Raw genomic sequence first — 18,023 nt, forward strand, 5'->3', positions numbered from 1 at the left:
ACACCATGCCGCACTGAACAACACCATTCCGCACTGAACAACACCATGCCGCACTGAACAACATTATGGCGCACTGAACAACACCATGCCGCACTGAACAACATTATGCCGCACTGAACAACATTATGCCGCACCGTGTTGTTCAATGCGGCATGGTGTTGTTCAATGCGGCATGGTGTTGTTCAGTGCGGCATGGTGTTGTTCAGTGCGGCATGGTGTTGTTCAGTGCGGCATAATGTTGTTCAGTGCGCCATAATGTTGTTCAGTGCGGCATGGTGTTGTTCAGTGCGGAATGGTGTTGTTCAGTGCGGCATGGTGTTGTTCAGTGCGGCATGGTGTTGTTCAGTGCGGCATGGTGTTGTTCAGTGCGGCATGGTGTTGTTCAGTGCGGAATGGTGTTCAATGCGGCATGGTGTTGTTCAGTGCGGCATGGTGTTGTTCAGTGCGGCATAATGTTGTTCAGTGCGCCATAATGTTGTTCAGTGCGGCATGGTGTTGTTCAGTGCGGAATGGTGTTGTTCAGTGCGGCATGGTGTTGTTCAGTGCGGCATGGTGTTGTTCAGTGCGGCATGGTGTTGTTCAGTGCGGAATGGTGTTCAATGCGGGATCGTGTTGTTCAGTGCGGCATGGTGTTGTTCATTGCGGCATGGTGTTGTTCAGTGCGGCATGGTGTTGTTCAGTGCGGCATGGTGTTGTTCAGTGCGGCATAACGTTGTTCAGTGCGGCATAATGATGTTCAGTGCAGGATGGTGTTGTTCAGTGCGGGATGGTGTTCAATGCGGCATGGTGTTGTTCAGTGCGGGATGGTGTTGTTCAGTGCGGCATAATGTTGTTCAGTGCGGCATGGTGTTGTTCAGTGCGGCATGGTGTTGTTCAGTGCGGCATGGTGTTGTTCAGTGCGGCATGGTGTTGTTCAGTGTGGCATGGTGTTGTTCAGTGCGGCATAATGTTGTTCAGTGCGGCATAATGTTGTTCAGTGCGGCATGGTGTTGTTCAGTGCGGGATGGTGTTGTTCAGTGCGGGATGGTGTTGTTCAGTGCGGCATGGTGTTCAATGCGGCATGGTGTTGTTCAGTGCAGGATGGTGTTGTTCAGTGCGGCATGGTGTTGTTCAGTGCGGCATAATGTTGTTCAGCGTGGCATGGTGTTGTTCAGTGCGGCATGGTGTTGTTCAGTGCGGCATAATGTTCAGTGCGGCATAATGTTGTTCAGTGCGGCATGGTGTTGTTCAGTGCGGGATGGTGTTGTTCAGTGCGGGATGGTGTTGTTCAGTGCGGCATGGTGTTGTTCAGTGCGGGATGGGGTCTTTCAGTGCGGCATGGTGTCGTTCAGTGCGGCATGGTGTCTTTCACTGCGGCATGGTGTCGTTCAGTGAGGCATGGTGTTGTTCAGTGCGGCATGGTGTTGTTCAGTGCGGCATGGTGTTATTCAGTGCGGGATGGTGTTGTTCAGTGTGGCATGGTGTTCAGTGCGGCATGGTGTTGTTCAGTGCGGTATCGCGTTGTTCAGTGCGGTATAATGTTGTTCAGTGCGGCATGGTGTTGTTCAGTGCGGCATGGTGTTGTTCAGTGCGGCATGGTGTTGTTCAGTGCGGGATGGTGTTGTTCAGTGCGGGATGGTGTTGTTCAGTGCGGGATGGTGTTGTTCAGTGCGGCATGGTGTTCAATGCGGCATGGTGTTGTTCAGTGCAGGATGGTGTTGTTCAGTGCGGCATGGTGTTGTTCAGTGCGGCATAATGTTGTTCAGCGCGGCATGGTGTTGTTCAGTGCGGCATGGTGTTGTTCAGTGCGGCATAATGTTCAGTGCGGCATAATGTTGTTCAGTGCGGCATGGTGTTGTTCAGTGCGGGATGGTGTTGTTCAGTGCGGGATGGTGTTGTTCAGTGCGGCATGGTGTTGTTCAGTGCGGGATGGTGTCTTTCAGTGCGGCATGGTGTCGTTCAGTGCGGCATGGTGTCTTTCAGTGCGGCATGGTGTCGTTCAGTGAGGCATGGTGTTGTTCAGTGTGGCATGGTGTTGTTCAGTGCGGCATGGTGTTGTTCAGTGCGGGATGGTGTTGTTCAGTGTGGCATGGTGTTCAGTGCGGCATGGTGTTGTTCAGTGCGGCATGGTGTTGTTCAGTGCGGTATCGTGTTGTTCAGTGCAGTATCGTTGTGTTGTTCGTATTGTGTTGTGTTGTTCGTAATGTGTTGTGTTGTTCGTATTGTGTTGTGTTGTTCGTATTGCGTTGTGTTGTTCGTATTGTGTTGTGTTGTTCATATTGTGTTGTTCATATTGTGTTGAGTTGTTCGTATTGTGTTGTGTTGTTCGTATTGTGTTGCCTTTAACACTTAGCCTCTAACACTTAGCCTCTAACACTTAGCCTCTAGCACCTAGAAGGTAAATAAATAGGAAGGAAGGACTCACCGGTGACGTCTTCGCCCACGTCCAAGCGTTGTACTTTGTATTTTCATCCTTCTGACAGTGGAAAACATATAGCCAACAAACACCGTGGAACCTAAACGATTGAAAGAAAACTATCATTTGGCCACAACCAACATTCACAGATACAACACAATGTGACGTGCGGGGTTGAGGTTAAAGGTTGAGTGAAGGGCCCTCGTTTTAAACTACTTTTTTGAAAAGGATTGGGAACAAGTAAGACGTATTTAATTTATTTAATGGGAAGTAGTAAGTAACCCTAACCCTAACCCTGACCCTAACCTCCCTCTCTCTCTCTCTCTCTCTCTCTCTCTCTCTCTCTCTCTCTCTCTCTCTCTCTCTCTCGTTCTCTCTCGTTCTCTCTCTTTCTCTCTCTCGCTTTCTCTCTCTCTCTCTCTTTTTTAATTTTGACCAAAATAAAAAAGAAAAGTCTAAACTTTAATCAGACTCTTTTCTTAACTCGAACAAAATTCTAAGGGCGTTTTCTTTCCAGACTAAAAGAGACGATAGAGGACGGGAGAGTACACATGAGGGCGCCATAGACACATAAAATAGCTGTCTTGCAAATAGGGCATAGTTGGATAGAATCACTAATATGTTATTATTATCTTTTTAATGTAGAAATAAATAAGTGGGGAAAGCGCTAATAGATAGTATTAAATTGTTTTTTAACATTTTGTTTGATTTTGATCGCTTTTGGGGTGGATATTGTAATAAATACGCTTGGGGACAGTTGGTTGCCATGACAATGTAAGCGTCATCACGGATACTTCCGGCTTGGCTAACGTTTACTAGCCACTTGACGCGCACGGCTATTTCGTTTTAATTGCACGGTTTTATTATTGTGGTGGGCGAGTGGATTTACGGACAATAGTGACCGTGTAGTGCGAGTTAACAATAGCAATCGAAATGTATTCTGTTATTATCACTGGGATGGGTAATTTTAATAATATTATCGATTAACGGGGTCCACTATGACATTTTGCAGGGGTTATAGGTACTTCCGGGTTGCTAATGCGAGGGCTTGTGGGTACTTCCGGGTTGCTAATGCTCATGACGTTAGCGGCGGTACGCCCAAAAAATAAAAGAGAAGAAGAAGGAGGAAGAGCGATTTCGTCCCAAATATGCGATCTTATTAATGTTAGCAATTGAATTTACGGATAAATGGGACCGGTTAAGACATTTGAATAATACCAATGACCTTAATAGAAGTTTATTCGCTTTTTAACACTTTGTGGTATGAGTTTTGGAAAATATTTGTGGTACGGAAGCCGTTAGGATACTTGGCAAGGGCTTTGGGTACTTCCGGCTTGCTAATGCTAAATAGCCGCGATTCCCGTTAATCGATTTATTTCCAAATATGTTGTTGCGAATTAAATTTGCGGTTGCAGGGGAACAGTTAACACAATTAAACGGCACAAATGTTTTTTATCTAACTTTATTTAGTGCTTATCACGTTGTTAGTCAAGTCAAGTCAAGTTTATTTGTATAGCCCTAAATCACAAACAGTCTCAAAGGGCTTCACATAGCCAAAAATTGACAATTATTCTCAAAGCATCCCCTGATCATAAGCTCCCAAAAGGGCAAGGAAAAACTCAAAAAAACCCTGCCAGGGGAAAATGAGAAACCTTGAGAAGGGACCACAGATGGAAGGATCCCCCTTTCAGGATCACCAGGTTGTAATGGATGCAGAGTGCACAAGTAATACATAATATGAAAATCAATGAAAAAATGGATGTCGGAGGTGCCCTCGGTTGTCCTGGCCAGCCGGGGAGGGGGTGGGCAGAGAGAACAAAACAAACTCCGGCCAAATCGGCCATCACAAGTTAGTTAAAGGCCATCTCATAGAAATGTGTCTTTAAACGTGTCTTAAATGTTTCTACTGAGGTAGTAGTTCTAATATCCATTGGTAGGGCATTCCAAAGCTCTGGAGCCCGAATAGAGAATGCTCTAGACCCTGCAGACATTTTCTTGGCCCTCGGTATAACTAAAAGACTAGCGTTTTGCGAACGAAGGTTACGAGACGGAACATAAGGAACGACTAGGTCGACGAGATATGAAGGCGCTAAGCCATGCAGTGATTTATAGGTTAGTAGAAGAACCTTGAAGTCACATCTTAAATGGACCGGGAGCCAATGTAATTTGGCTAATATTGGGGTAATGTGATCAAATTTTCTTGACCGTGCGAGCATCCTCGCAGCGGCATTTTGCACTAACTGTAGACTTTTGATACTGGACTTAGGAAGACCAGAGAATAATACATTACAGTAGTCCAGGCGCGACGTAACGAACGCATGTATAATGGTTTCCGCATCCCCGGTCGAGAGGATAGGACGAATCTTAGCAATATTACGAAGGTGAAAAAACGCAATCCTGGTTATATTCTTAATGTGTTATCTATAGTTATAGTGGTTTCCTTAAATAAGTGTTGATAACGAGTAGGACCAATTATCAACATCTCAGTTTAATCTGGGTTAAGACGAAGGAAGTTGAGAGACATCCATTGCTTGATCTCCGCAAGGCACCCCTCGAGATTACAACAGTCCCGTGGATCTGTCATCGATAACGGCATATATAATTGGGTGTCATCCGCGTAGCATTGAAAGCTAATATTATATTTACGTATTATGTCCCCAAGCGGAATCATATAAATATTAAATAAAATCGGTCCGAGTACCGATCCCTGTGGAACACCACACGTAACATTATAAAGCTCAGAGGACGTATTACCATGGACCACTCGGTGCGTCCTGCCTGATAGATAGGAATTGAACCAGCTGAGTGCTGACCCTGAGATACCAACACAACTTTTAAGACGCCCTAATAAAATATCAAAGTCTACAGTGTCAAAGGCAGCACTAAGATCGAGTAGTAACAATACAGACGACGTATTTGAATCCATAGCTATGAGGAGATCATTAGTCACTTTAGCAAGTGTTGTCTCTGTAGAATGATTAGCTCTAAAACCAGACTGAAAGGAGTCATATCGATTATTAGCGACCATGTAATCAATAAGATGCTGCGCTACTACTTTTTCGAGAAGTTTTGCTATGAATGGGAGGTTTGAAACTGGCCTATAATTACTGAGACAGTCCGGGTCAAGATTTGCTCGCATAAGTAGTGGTTTAATAATAGCGGTTTTAAAGGCTATTGGCACTATCCCAGAGGAAACAGACAGATTGATTATATTTAAGACGGACGGTCCTAAAATTGGAAATAATTCTTTAAGTAGTTTGGCTGGAAGCGGGTCGAGTAAACATGTTGTTTGTTTAGCCGTACTAACCAATTTTGTAAGCATTTCAAGGGACACGCTTTCAAAATTTGAGAGGGTTATTGCATGATCCCCAGCGCTAGTAACCGGCGGAGCGATTGGCATGGTATTCTTGATCTCGTCCCTAATGGACTCAATCTTTTGAGCAAAAAATTTCATAAACTCGTCAGCTGAGTGGAAGGAGCTATCGGGGGTCGGCTGGCGCAGAGTTAGCTTTGCCACTGTATCAAATAGGTATTTAGGATTGTTTTTATTAAGATTAATGACTTGCGAAAAATAATAAGTTTTTGCTAAAATTAGCGCATCTTTATATTTCAGGAGGCTGTCCTTCCATGCCTGATGGAAAACCTCAAGTTTGGTTAAACGCCATCTGCGCTCATGCTTTCTACATAATTGTTTAAACGTACGTGTTTCATCTGTGAACCACGGAGTTGGCCATCTACGGCGTGTTTTCAGACGTAGCGGTGCCACAGAGTCGATGGCTTTCAATAATGTCGCATTGAATTCATTTGTAAGATTATCGATAGAGCCGCTGTATGCGGGAAACATGGCGGTTGCCGGTGACAGTAACTCAGACAGCGCAGTTGCAGTCATGGAGTTAAAATTACGGCTGCTATAATTCTGATTGCTCTCTTGTCTTTGACAAGGAACTAAAATTTCAAATTTTATTAAGAAATGATCAGACAGAACAGTAGTGTATGGCAGTACTGCTATATTTGAGGTTGCTAGTTCCCGGGATAATACCAGATCTAAGGTATTTCCATTCTTATGCGTTGCTGCTTGTACAGCTTGCGTAAAACCACACGTATCGATTAAAGTTTGAAATGCCGAAGTCAGTGGTTCTGACGGGGAATTCATGTGGATGTTGAAATCACCCATGATAACTATATTATCTGCATTTGTCACTAGATCAGCCACAAATTCTGAAAATTCATCCAGGAAGCCAGAGTAAGCCCCGGGTGGGCGGTAAATAACAACAAGATAGAATGACGGTAACGCAGTGGATCGCACAATGAGAACTTCAAATGTTTTAAATACGTGAATTTAGCGAGGCCTAAATCTAAGCTCAGAATTTGAGATGAGGGCGACACCCCCACCCTTTTTTTGAGGACGTGCCACATGCGAGCTCACAAAATTTGGAGGCGAGGCCTCGTTAAGTGGCAGCAATTCATTAGGTTTTAACCAGGTCTCGCAAAGACCAAAAACGTTTAGATTATGTTCCGTGATAAGGTCATTAACGAGAACTGCTTTCGTATGAAGTGATCTAATATTCATAAAACCGAATTTAAGTGTAATCGGTTGATCAGGGTGCGTATCTATCGAAAGATTTTTAAACGGGATGCGAGTAAAATTGTGTTCTCTAGGCCTAATATCACCTCAAAAGTTTATTAGGGCGGTGGGATGAAACGACCGTGGGAATTTGATGATGAATATTTGTTACACATGTGAAGTTATCTAAAACAGGCACCGTTTCATCAGCAAGACCGGTCGGGACGGAGTGATTGGATTTGTCTACTACCCCAGTAGAAAGTGTGTTTATGTGTATTGCAGCACTATTTAAACTGTCGCGCTCTAGTCTACACGAGGAGCTATGTGTATGCTGAAAGTCTAGCCTAGCGCTAGTTAACTTTAACTTAACAGACTCCAAACCCATCCTCACAGGTGGTCTAATCACCTGTGCCCTGGCCTGCTCTAGAGTGACCTGTCATGAGAGGCTCAAACAGTAATCTATATTCCTAGAAAGAGTGAAGGCGCCTTCACGGTTAGGGTGAAGGCCGTCCTTCCTCAGCAGGTCAGGGCGGCCCCAGAAGGATGACCAGTTATCTATAAAATACAGTCCCTGCTTTTTACAGAACCCACCCATCCATCGATTAAGGGAGACTAATCTACTAAACCTCTCATCAGTGCCTCTCCCAGGCAGGGGGCCAGAGACAAATACTCGATGCCGACTCATCTTTCTGGCAAGATCACAAGTCCTCGCTATGTTTTTCTTTGTGATCTCTGATTGTCTCATCCTAACATCATTGGAGCCGACATGTATCACTATGTCCGAGTAGCTAGTGTTGTTGGAACTACGCTGTTGACTAGGCCTATTGCGAGTCAGCTCCCTAAGATTAGCTTCTATGTCGGGTGCTCTGCCCCCAGGAATACACATTACCGTGGCTGGATTTTTAAGCGTAATGTTTCGGGTAATGGAGACGCCTATGACCAAAGTGCGAGGGCCAGTAGACCGAGATGACTTTGGACGGCTATGCGTCTTACCTGGCTCATCGCGATTAGCAAGCCGCTTGGGGCTAATGCTAACCGGGCTAGCGGGCTGACTACAGCCCGCGTCTGTGTCCGCCGCAACTACTGTTATCGCACTATTCTGCTCTAACTGGCGGACACGTCCCTCTAGCAGAGACAACCTCTCTAAGAGAAGGGTGCAGTTGGTGCACGAAGCCGTACATACCTCTTGGTCCGCTGCCATACTTTGTGTCCGAAGAGCGACGATCTGTCAGAACAACCCGGAAGTGACGGGCCACTGCAGTCCAAGAACCAACCGGAGTCAAGTTCCCTCGTTCTGGAGGAGCCAGTCTGGCACCGCCAGTCATGGGAGCTAAGGCAAGAGGAGTCACGGGGGAAGCAGCGGGTGTGCTAGAGGTCGCTGCTGGTCCCGCGTTTAAAAGCGAGAGCACGTCCTGCATTTGTTGACCCAGCTTTCCTACCTGGGCGGCGACCGCCCCTCTGAAATCTTCTTGGCTCTTTGCGAGCCCTCGGATCTCCTCGCCCAAATTGCCCACTTCCCTCTGGTGCTGGGCGAGCTGTGAGGCGTGGGAGCGCACTGCGGCGCACAGGTGCTCCGACTCTGCCGAGTCCATGACTGGCCAGTGTGTACTGTCAGGCAGGGAACAAGGCGGAGGACTCGGATGCAGAGTCTTTCTTTTCTCTGATTTATTCCAACACACGATGATGAAAAAATACAACTCAAGGCGTCTCTTGCGAGGGAAACACTCGGCAAAAAGTCCAAACAAAAAGCGTCGCACTCGGGCGAGACAAAAAGGGCTATGGGGAACAAGGTACTAACAAAAGGCGTCGCTCTGTGGCGAGACAAAAAGGAGGAATCTTACTGGGAGTTCGGACGTCAAGGAATCGCTGGTGGTCGGGGCGAGGCAAGACACACTGGCACAAGACAAGGGGAAGACACGGACTAAACACACACAAAAGGGCTGGGACGCAGGTGCTGACAATTAGCGCCAACCACGCAGGTGCACACAATCGGGATCAGGGAATACAAGACAACCGAAAACAGAGGAAGGAACCACGAACTGAAACGAAAGGGATGACAAAATAAAACAGGAAGTGAAGTTACGACACAGACAAGACAGAAATCCGGAAAAATAAACGTGACCGCATGACAGAAACACTCTGAGACCCCAAGGTCCACTACTGATGAGGTGTCTACAAAATTCTGACACTCAAATTACCCACAACAAGGACGACTTAAAGGGACCCCTTCTAAAGAAAGCTGTTGATATGGGTCCGTTCCACTTGGTCGCTCATGCAGCGAGCCGACCAACTTTTTTTATTCGAAAGAGAATCGAATTAATAAAAGTGTGACAATAATAGCATTTAAGAAGAAAATTAATGCCCTTTATATGATTAATTCCAACTTCTTATACGTAGATCTAGCACTTAACCGTCGGAGTTCTTTACCCCACTTAATTGCTTTAAAAAGAATAACAACTTTCTTAAACTGGATAAAAATGCCGTGCTTTGTTTAGATTTGCCCAATAATTAATTTGGAAGGCAAGTCTATTTTTTGATCGTGTCCCATTTAACTTTTGACGCGGCCCGACAAATTTAGGAACTGGGCCGCGCCCGACGGACAATCGAAATACTTTTATCCTCCACCAACTCCAATGATTTATTTTAACCGTCGTCGTTATGTTATTTAAAAGAAGAAAATTTTCAACCGAATTCACTTTTAACGAAATCCACTCTTCCGTTAAATATTTACGAAAGTTATTTAATTCTCTAACTTGCTCGGAGTTACTTTTTACGCGGCCCGTCAAAAAGGGGAAGCGGGCCTGAGCCTTTCAAATAGTTAAATAACTTTCCGTTCTACACAAAACCAATAATCCGATTTAAACAGTTTCGTTTTTTTTTTTTTTTCTTTCAGACGAAACAACTTTCGAACGGATCGAAATTCACTCGTGGCTCAAATAACTACGGAAGTTATTCAAGTCTCTAACTTGTTCGGAGTTACTTTTTACGCGGCCCGTCAAAAAGGGGAAGCGGGCCTGAGCCTTTCAAATAGTTAAATAACTTTCCGTTTTACACAAAACCAATAATCCGATTTAAACACTTCCGTTAATTTATCTTATTTAAATCGGCCCCAAACCATATATATGCATATTCAGTACAAATCCGCGCACAACGAAGTAAGTAATATACAAAACACATTTATTGAAGAAACATGGAATAGAGTTACAAATCTCAATTACTCCAGAAACCGAACAATTTCACTCACTGATACCCGTGTTAATAAAATCATTCAATCCCAGAACAATTCGATTGCAAAACACAGTTCATGAAAGAGGGAAGAGGTAAATACCAGCTGCGTGCTATTTTTGGTGGATGCAAAGTCGAGTGATCAATTCGATTTTACTTCTAAAATCCAAATTAGAGAAACAAGCTGGCCCCGAGGGTACCGGCGGCCCGATGACTATTCCCCCTTCTCGCTAAAATACATAAAAATGGAAATCCCTCTCACCTATTTCTCCTATAAAGTTGTCCAGTCCAATTTTTGGGAGTAAATCCAAGTTAATTTCAGTCCAGCGATCCTGCGTCTCACACAAAGATCTTCGGGACTTTGGAAAAAATCTTGCAACTCCTCCGGGCTTCTTCACGTATGAGCGCTCTCTTGGGGGAAAAAGCCCTGAAGCTGCCCCTGCAGGACTTTTTATAGACTTCTCTGTCCCCCCCCTCCCCTTTCTTTCCTCCTGTACTTTCCCTATAGGATAAGACTGCCCAGTTTTCCCACGCCTATAGAAGGGACTGGCCAGCTTTCCCACGCCTATAGAAGGGACTGGCCAGTTTTCCCACGCCTACTATAGGGTAGGAGTGCCCAGTTTTCTTCCCACGCTTGGCCATCTGTGGCCTTCAACAGCTGTTTCCGCCCTGACCACACAGTACTTTCCACCAAATGCACAGCTAGCCCCTGGTAAAACCTTTCACTTCCCCTTTTCTTCTCTTCCTGTTCCATGAAAATAACTTTTTAAAGTTACGCTTCAATTAACTCTGAAATAAAAATCCAAACCCTTGACCTACTTCTCTAAACAATTTATGTCACGCCACTATTCTCATAGTGACGGGTCTCTTGATCGAATTGACAAATAATATTGCTTAAAGTGGTTACAGAATACATTTTTAGCCAAGCAAAGAATTCAAAAAATAAAAATCACATTTGTGTTTCTTCAAACAATTTATATCACGCCACTATTCTCATAGTGACGGGTCCCTGGATCGAATTGACAAATAATATTGCTTAAAGCGGTTACAGAATACATTTTTAGCCAAGCAAAGAATTCAAAAAATAAAAATCACATTTGTGTTTCTTCAAACAATTTATATCACGCCACTATTCTCATAGTGACGGGTCCCTTGATCGAATTGACAAATAATATTGCTTAAAGCGGTTACAGAATACATTTTTAGCCAAGCAAAGAAATCAAAAAATAAAAATCACATTTGTGTTTCTTCAAACAATTTATATCACGCCACTATTCTCATAGTGACGGGTCCCTTGATCGAATTGACAAATAATATTGCTTAAAGCGGTTACAGAATACATTTTTAGCCAAGCAAAGAAATCAAAAAATAAAAACCCCATTTGTGCTTCCATGCGTGACTCACACTCTGACACCGTGTTCCTCTTTTATTTCTATTTTAACCTGTTTAGCTTATTCTGGCCCCTCTTTTGGTCTCACGTTTTGGTCTGGCGCCATCTTTTGGACAAATTTGGAATTTTAGCTCTGCCATTTTATTCCTGAGAACAAATTTGGAATATTAGCTCTGCCAATTTATTCCTGTGAACAAATTTGGAATATTAGCTCTGCCAATTTATTCCTGTGAACAATCCATATTCTACCATTTGCACCATCTCTGCCCTCATGTTACATGACAGAGGGTTTGGGAAAATAGGGGGATTACAGAGAAAAAAAAGAGCCGGCAGAGCAATTGACAGGAGCTTACGAGTATTTCCGGGGGGCGGGACCTAGGGGGATCGCGATTTACGTAGATGAATGTATTTCTAAATATATGATTTGATTTAGATGATGAATTCAATTTACATTTAAATGTTTCACGACTAACCCAATTGAACGGTACCAATAGGGTTTACCGAATGTCTTAGTGCTTATCAGTTAGATGCGGGAACGTGATTGGATGACGAGAGCCGTCAGTTGCTTCGCTGAGGCTCGTGGGAGAGAAAACAAAAGAGAAAAGAAAAAAGAAGGGTTGGCTTTCGGCGGTGGCGCTGTGACTCAGGAGAGTGGCACTGGGGAAGTCCTTCTTTCCAGGTAATGTGGAAGATTCTTCCGATTCTTTTTGAGAAAAACAGGTGAACCCTTTTTAATCGCTAAAGGTACGTTATACGGTACTACGCTATGCTAGCCTTTATTGGTATAGGATATGTGAGCGTATGCTAAGCTAAAAGAGAACGAAAAGAGAAAATATTAAATTGCCGGATGAATGGGACCGGATATCAATAAAGGAAACACAGCTAACGCTCATAACATTGGCTACGATACGCTTACGGGGATTTGGTTACGAATATACGATCGTATTAATGTTATAAATTAATTCTACGAATGAAGGGGATCGGGTTACACACTTTAATGATACCAGGGGATTTAGGAGAATTTTATTCCATATTGATCGTTTATTTGGGCGATGTGAGGTTTTGTAAAATAGGGGGATTACGGAAAAAAGAGCCGCCAGAGTCATTGACAGGAGTTTACGAGTGTTTCCGGGGGGCGGGACTTAGGGGGATTGCAATTTATGTAGATGAATGTATTTATAAATATATGATTTGATTTAGAGGATGAATTCAATTTACATTTAAATGTTTCACGACTAACCCAATTAAACGGTACCAATAGGGTTTACCGAATGTTTTAGTGCTTATCGGTTAGATGTGGGAACGTGATGGGATGACGAGAGCCGTCAGTTATTTCGCTGAGGCTCGTGGGGGGTGGCGTTCGGCGGTGGCGCTGTGACTCAGGAGAGTGGCACTGGGGAAGACCTTCTTTCCAGGTAATGTGGAAGATTCTTCCGATTCTTTGAGAGAAACAGGTGAACCCTTTTTAATTGCTAAAGCTACGTTATGCGGTACTACGCTATGCTGGAATTTATTGGTATAGGATGTGCGGGAGTATGCTAAGCTAAAAGAGAACGAAAAGAGAAAACATTAAATTGCCGGATGAATGGGACCGGATATCAATAAAGGAAACACAGCTAACGCTCATAACATTAGCTACGATATGCTTACGGGGATTTGGTTACGAATATACGATCGTATTAATGTTATAAATTACTTTTACGAATGAAGGGAATCGGGTTATACACTTTAATAATACCAGGGGTTTTAGGAGAATTTTATTTCATATTGATCGTTGATTGGGGTGATGTGAGGGTTGGGAAGATAGGGGGTTTACAGAAAAAACAGCCGCCAGAGTGATGGACAGGAGTTTACAAGTGTTTCCGGGGGGCGGGACTTAGGGGAATCGCGATTTACGCAGATGAATGTATTCCTAACTATATGATTGGATTTAGATTATGAATTCAATTTACATTTAAATGTTGCACGACTAACCCAATTAAACAGTACCGATAGGGTTTGCCGATATTTTTTTAGTGCTTATCAGTTAGACGTGGGAACGTGATTGTATGACGAGAGCCGTCAGTTGCTTCGCTGAGGCTCTTGGGAGGAGGTGCTCGGCGATAGGACTGTGACTCGGGGGAGGGGCACTGGGGAAGACCTTTTTTCCAGTTAATATGGAAGATTCTTCTGATTCTTTGAGAGTAACAGGTGAAACTTTTTTAATCGTCAAGGCTAGGTTATGCTGTACTACGCTATGCTAGACTTTATTGAGATGGGATATGCGGGAGCATGCGAAGCAAAACTATACCAGGTTAGCCCTAAACTATGTTTTACCAGACTTGTGGCATGCCATACAAAGGAATACAAAGGTTTTGTACGTATGTTTAATGGTTGAACAAATCAGCACAACAAAAGGACTAAAAGACTGACCAATTGATTTATGCTGTCTGCGTTAAAGCTGGACAGTTGACTAGACAAATACTGAGATTTCGATTGAGGAGGTAGACACACTCCGGGGCTTGATCGACCACGGTGGGGCCTCCCTTGGGCGAGGGTGTCTGGTGATAATGGCCGAAACACTCTGTGACCCCAAGGTCCACTACTGATGAGGTGTCTACAAAATTATGACGTTCAAATTACCCAGAACAACAATGACGACCTAATGGGACCCCTTTTGAAGAAAGCGGTTGGTTGAGTATAGAAACAAGATATTGGGTCAAGAATGCTTCAAGGTTGGTAGACGTGATGTGGTCCAGGGGTGGGACTTGGGGTTGCTTTCTTCTCTCGCGTCTCGCTGTTTTTCCGTCTTGATGGCTGGGGTCCTGGGGGGCGCCTCGGCTGCTCGGGGGGGTTCTGGTTGAGGTGCGGTCTCGCTTCGCCGTCCTTCGTGCCCATTCCGGAGTTTGTGCGACTCTGGTGCGGCGGGGTTTGCTGAGGGGGACATGCGTCGGCCTGTGCCCTTCGCTGCCTTCTGTCTGGCCGGCTGGCTCGGCGGACCCTTTGGGGAATGTGTAGTGAGATAACCTTATAGACCTAGCCCTAACCCCTAAACCTAACCCCTAAACCTAACCCCTAATCCCTAGACCTAACCCCTGATCCCTAAACCTAACCCCTAATCCCTAAACCTAACCCTAAACCTAACCCCTAATCCCTAAAAAGAGGAAACTAACCCCTAATCCCTAAACCTAACCCCTAATCCCTAAACCTAACCCCTAACCCTAACCCCTAATCCCTAATTTTAACCTCTAAAGAAAACGGTTGTTTGAATATAAAAACGAGATATTAGTTCAAAAATAGTTCAAAGGGAATAGACAAATGTAATCCAAGGGTAGGACTTTAAATTTGTGTTTTTTTTTCCCCTTAGAGGTGACCAGATCGGGTAAGTACAATCAAAATCAAACATACAATAAGCACAAACACGGGTAAAGGTAAAAAATATCTTTATTAAGCCCTAAGTAGTCCGGACCAACATGGCTGGCGCGTCCGCAATGGGTAGGATACTTTGGAGAAAATTTTTCGAAATGTAAAAAAAACACAACCTGTCATATACGTGCCGATTATATTTTGCGAAAGGGGAGTAAAGGTAATGAGTACGCTGACCGGGGGGACCACCTTATCGTACTCTGGCGCACCTAAAGACCAAAGTTGGCATTGCACCCCTGGTACCTCAGAGAGGCCGAATTTTCACATTCTGTGGCCGAACTGGGGAACCAGACGAGGCGGACACTTTTCCGAGCAAGAGCTGATGGCACTTAGAAAATTTTCGGCTAAATTGGCAGGACTCCCAGAGCGAGAGGCCGAATATTCGTCATTAGTGGCCGACCGGGGAACCAGCGAAGGCGGATAGGCGGTCACAGAAGTCCCGCCGGCTGGTCCGCGGGCCAATTGCGGTCCCGTAAGTTAACGGTCGCGGCCCAGAATCCACGTCGGCCATGAACCACCGATAGGCTGTAGGCGGTCACGGAGGTCCCGCCGGCTGGTCCGCGGGCCAATTAGGGTCCCGTAAGTTAGCGGTCGCGGCCCGGAATCCACGCCGGCCCGGAGGCACCGGGAGGCGGATAGGCGGTCACGGGGGCCCCGCCGGCTGGTCCGCGGGCCAATTGCGGTCCCGTAAGTTAGCGGTCGCGGCCCGGAATCCACGCCGGCCCGGAGCCACCGGGAGGCGGATAGGCGACCACGGCGGTCCCGCCGGCTGGTCCGCGGGCCAATTGCAGTCCCGTAAGTTAGCGGTCGCGGCCCGGAATCCACGCCGGCCCGGAGCCTCCGGGAGGCGGATAGGCGGTCACGGTGGTCCCGCCGGCTGGTCCGCGGGCCAATTGGGGTCCCGTAAGTTAGCTGTCGTGGCCCGGAATCCACGCCGGCCCGGAGCCACTGGGAGGCCGTGCACACGCGCCGGGTCGCCGGAAATACCTCCAGTCGAGCGGATAAGAACTTTATAAGCACCTTGGACGAGATGGCGGAGCCTTATTCGACTTCCAGCACCTCGGCTTAGCATTTTCCACGGCCCGCTGATCTTCCAGAAGACGTCCTGCCGGTTCTCCGGGTGCTTTCCTCCTAACCTTCAGGGCCGGCCGAGGCTTTCAGCACCCCGGCTAAGCTTTTTCCACGGCCCGCTGAGCTTCCAGGGGACCTCCAGCCGGTTCTCAGGGTGCCTCGTGCCTCGCTTTGTGAGCCGGCCAAGGTGCTGGAAGGGGAGGAGCTTCCAGGGGACCTCCAGCCGGTTCTCCGGGTGCTTTCCTCCTAACTCTTGACGCCCGAGGAGGCTTCCAGCACCTCGGCTACGCGTTTTCCACGGCCCGCTGCACTTCCAGAAGACTTCCAGCCGGTTCTCCGGGTGCTCCCCTCCCAACTTTGTAAGCCGGCCGAGGCTTCCAGCACCTCGGCCGAGCCTTTTCCACGGCCCGCTGAGCTTCCAGGGGACCTCCAGCCGGTTCTCCCGGTGCTTTCCTCCTCACATTTTAAGCCAGCCGAGGCTTCCAGCGCCTCGGCTAAGCGTTTTCCACGGCCCGCTGAGCTTCCAGGGGACCTCCAGCCGGTTCTCAGGGTGCTTCCCTCCCAACTTTTCAAGCCGCCCGAGGCTTCCAGCACCTCGGCTAAGCGTTTTCCGCGGCCCGTTGATCTCCCGGAGGTCGTAACGGGGAATAGCCTCCCTCTTGCGGACACGGCGAGTAAACACACTGCCTCTCGCACTTAGCGCACACTCTCGCATTGCTCCGCGTCCGATGACACTCTGCGCGGTTAAACAGCGTGAGTAACTGTGACTCTCTTAAGGTAGGCTCACTTGACATTTTTTTGACGGTTTGCGGAGGCGACCGGGACCACCGGGAGGCCGTGCGTACGCGCGAAGCGGCCGAACAATGCTCCGGCGGGCCCGGGTGATTACTAAGAGGCTCCCCGGCCGGCCTCGCGGAGCTTCGACGGTCCTCCGCGGGACTTCCGGCAGCCGGCCGGAGCCTCGGGACGGCTGCTGCACTCCCTAATAAGACCCTGTGGACCCCCCGTGAGCCGACCGCGGGGTGCCACGGGTGACCCGTGGTACCTCACGTGCCAAGGTGGACGCATGACGGCGCGGGAGCCGTTGGCACTATATCAGTATCACGTATATAGTCAAATAATGTAAAATCACCGTTAGTTTCTAAATATTATATTTATGTTGTTTATATGCGATGTTAATATTTACATAAGTATTACGTATATCATGTATAATACTATTACACTTGTTATCATCATACGATACAATATCAGCTGAAGTTGACCCGGGCTCCGGGGGAAGAGGCTGATTTTTCGCCATTGTGGCCGTCCGGGGAACCGGCCGAGGCGGACGCATCACGGCGCGAGAGCCGTTGGCACTTTTTCGCCAAAGTTGACCCGGGCTCTGGGGGAAGAGGCCGGATTCTCGCCATTCGTGGCCGACCGGGGAACCGGCGAAGGCGGACACACTCTCTAACAAGCCATGCCGGCCGGTCCGCGGGGGGAATGGCGCCCTCTGGCGGACACGCCGTTGTAAATGAATGGGGTTTGGCACTTAGTGTATTTTCGCCAAAGTTGACCCGCGCTCCGGGCGAGGAGGCCGAATTCTCGCCATTCGTGGCCGGCCGGGGAACCAGCGAAGGCGGATACGATTTCAAGGGAAGCCCGGGTAGCTGGTCCGCGGGCCGAACGGGGTCCCGCAAAGTACCGGGCGCGGACGCCTACCCACGCCGGGTCAGAGCCACCGAGAGGCGGATACACGTTCACGGAAGCCCCGCCGGCTGGTCCGCGGGCCAGACGGGGTCCCGTAACCGACCGGCGGAGGACGCCGACCCACGCCGGGTCAGAGCCACCGAGAGGCGGATACACGTTCACGGAAACCCCGCCGGCTGGTCCGCGGGCCGAACATGGTCCTGTAACATAACGGTAGGGGACGCGGACCCGCGCCGGGCCAGAGTCGCCCGGAGGCGGACACACCTCTAACAAGCCCCGCCGGA

The 18,023-nt window shown here is 47.3% G+C and overlaps 1 protein-coding gene across 1 annotated transcript in view; it reads left to right on the top strand.

Annotated features, from left to right (window-relative positions):
* The first annotated feature begins 2,417 nt into the window (after positions 1-2,417).
* LOC148401245 (uncharacterized) overlaps positions 2,418-18,023 on the top strand; it is a 178,280-nt gene continuing 162,674 nt past the window's right edge. Inside the window, exon 1 of the mRNA XM_088368438.1 lies at positions 2,418-12,253. The gene's annotated coding sequence lies outside the window, so the exon portion shown is untranslated. The remainder of the gene's footprint in view (positions 12,254-18,023) is intronic.

The sequence above is a fragment of the Syngnathus floridae genome, chromosome 2 (assembly GCF_059516105.1).
Source record: "Syngnathus floridae isolate MCC-2025c chromosome 2, RoL_Sflo_1.0, whole genome shotgun sequence".
Taxonomy (NCBI): domain Eukaryota; kingdom Metazoa; phylum Chordata; class Actinopteri; order Syngnathiformes; family Syngnathidae; genus Syngnathus; species Syngnathus floridae.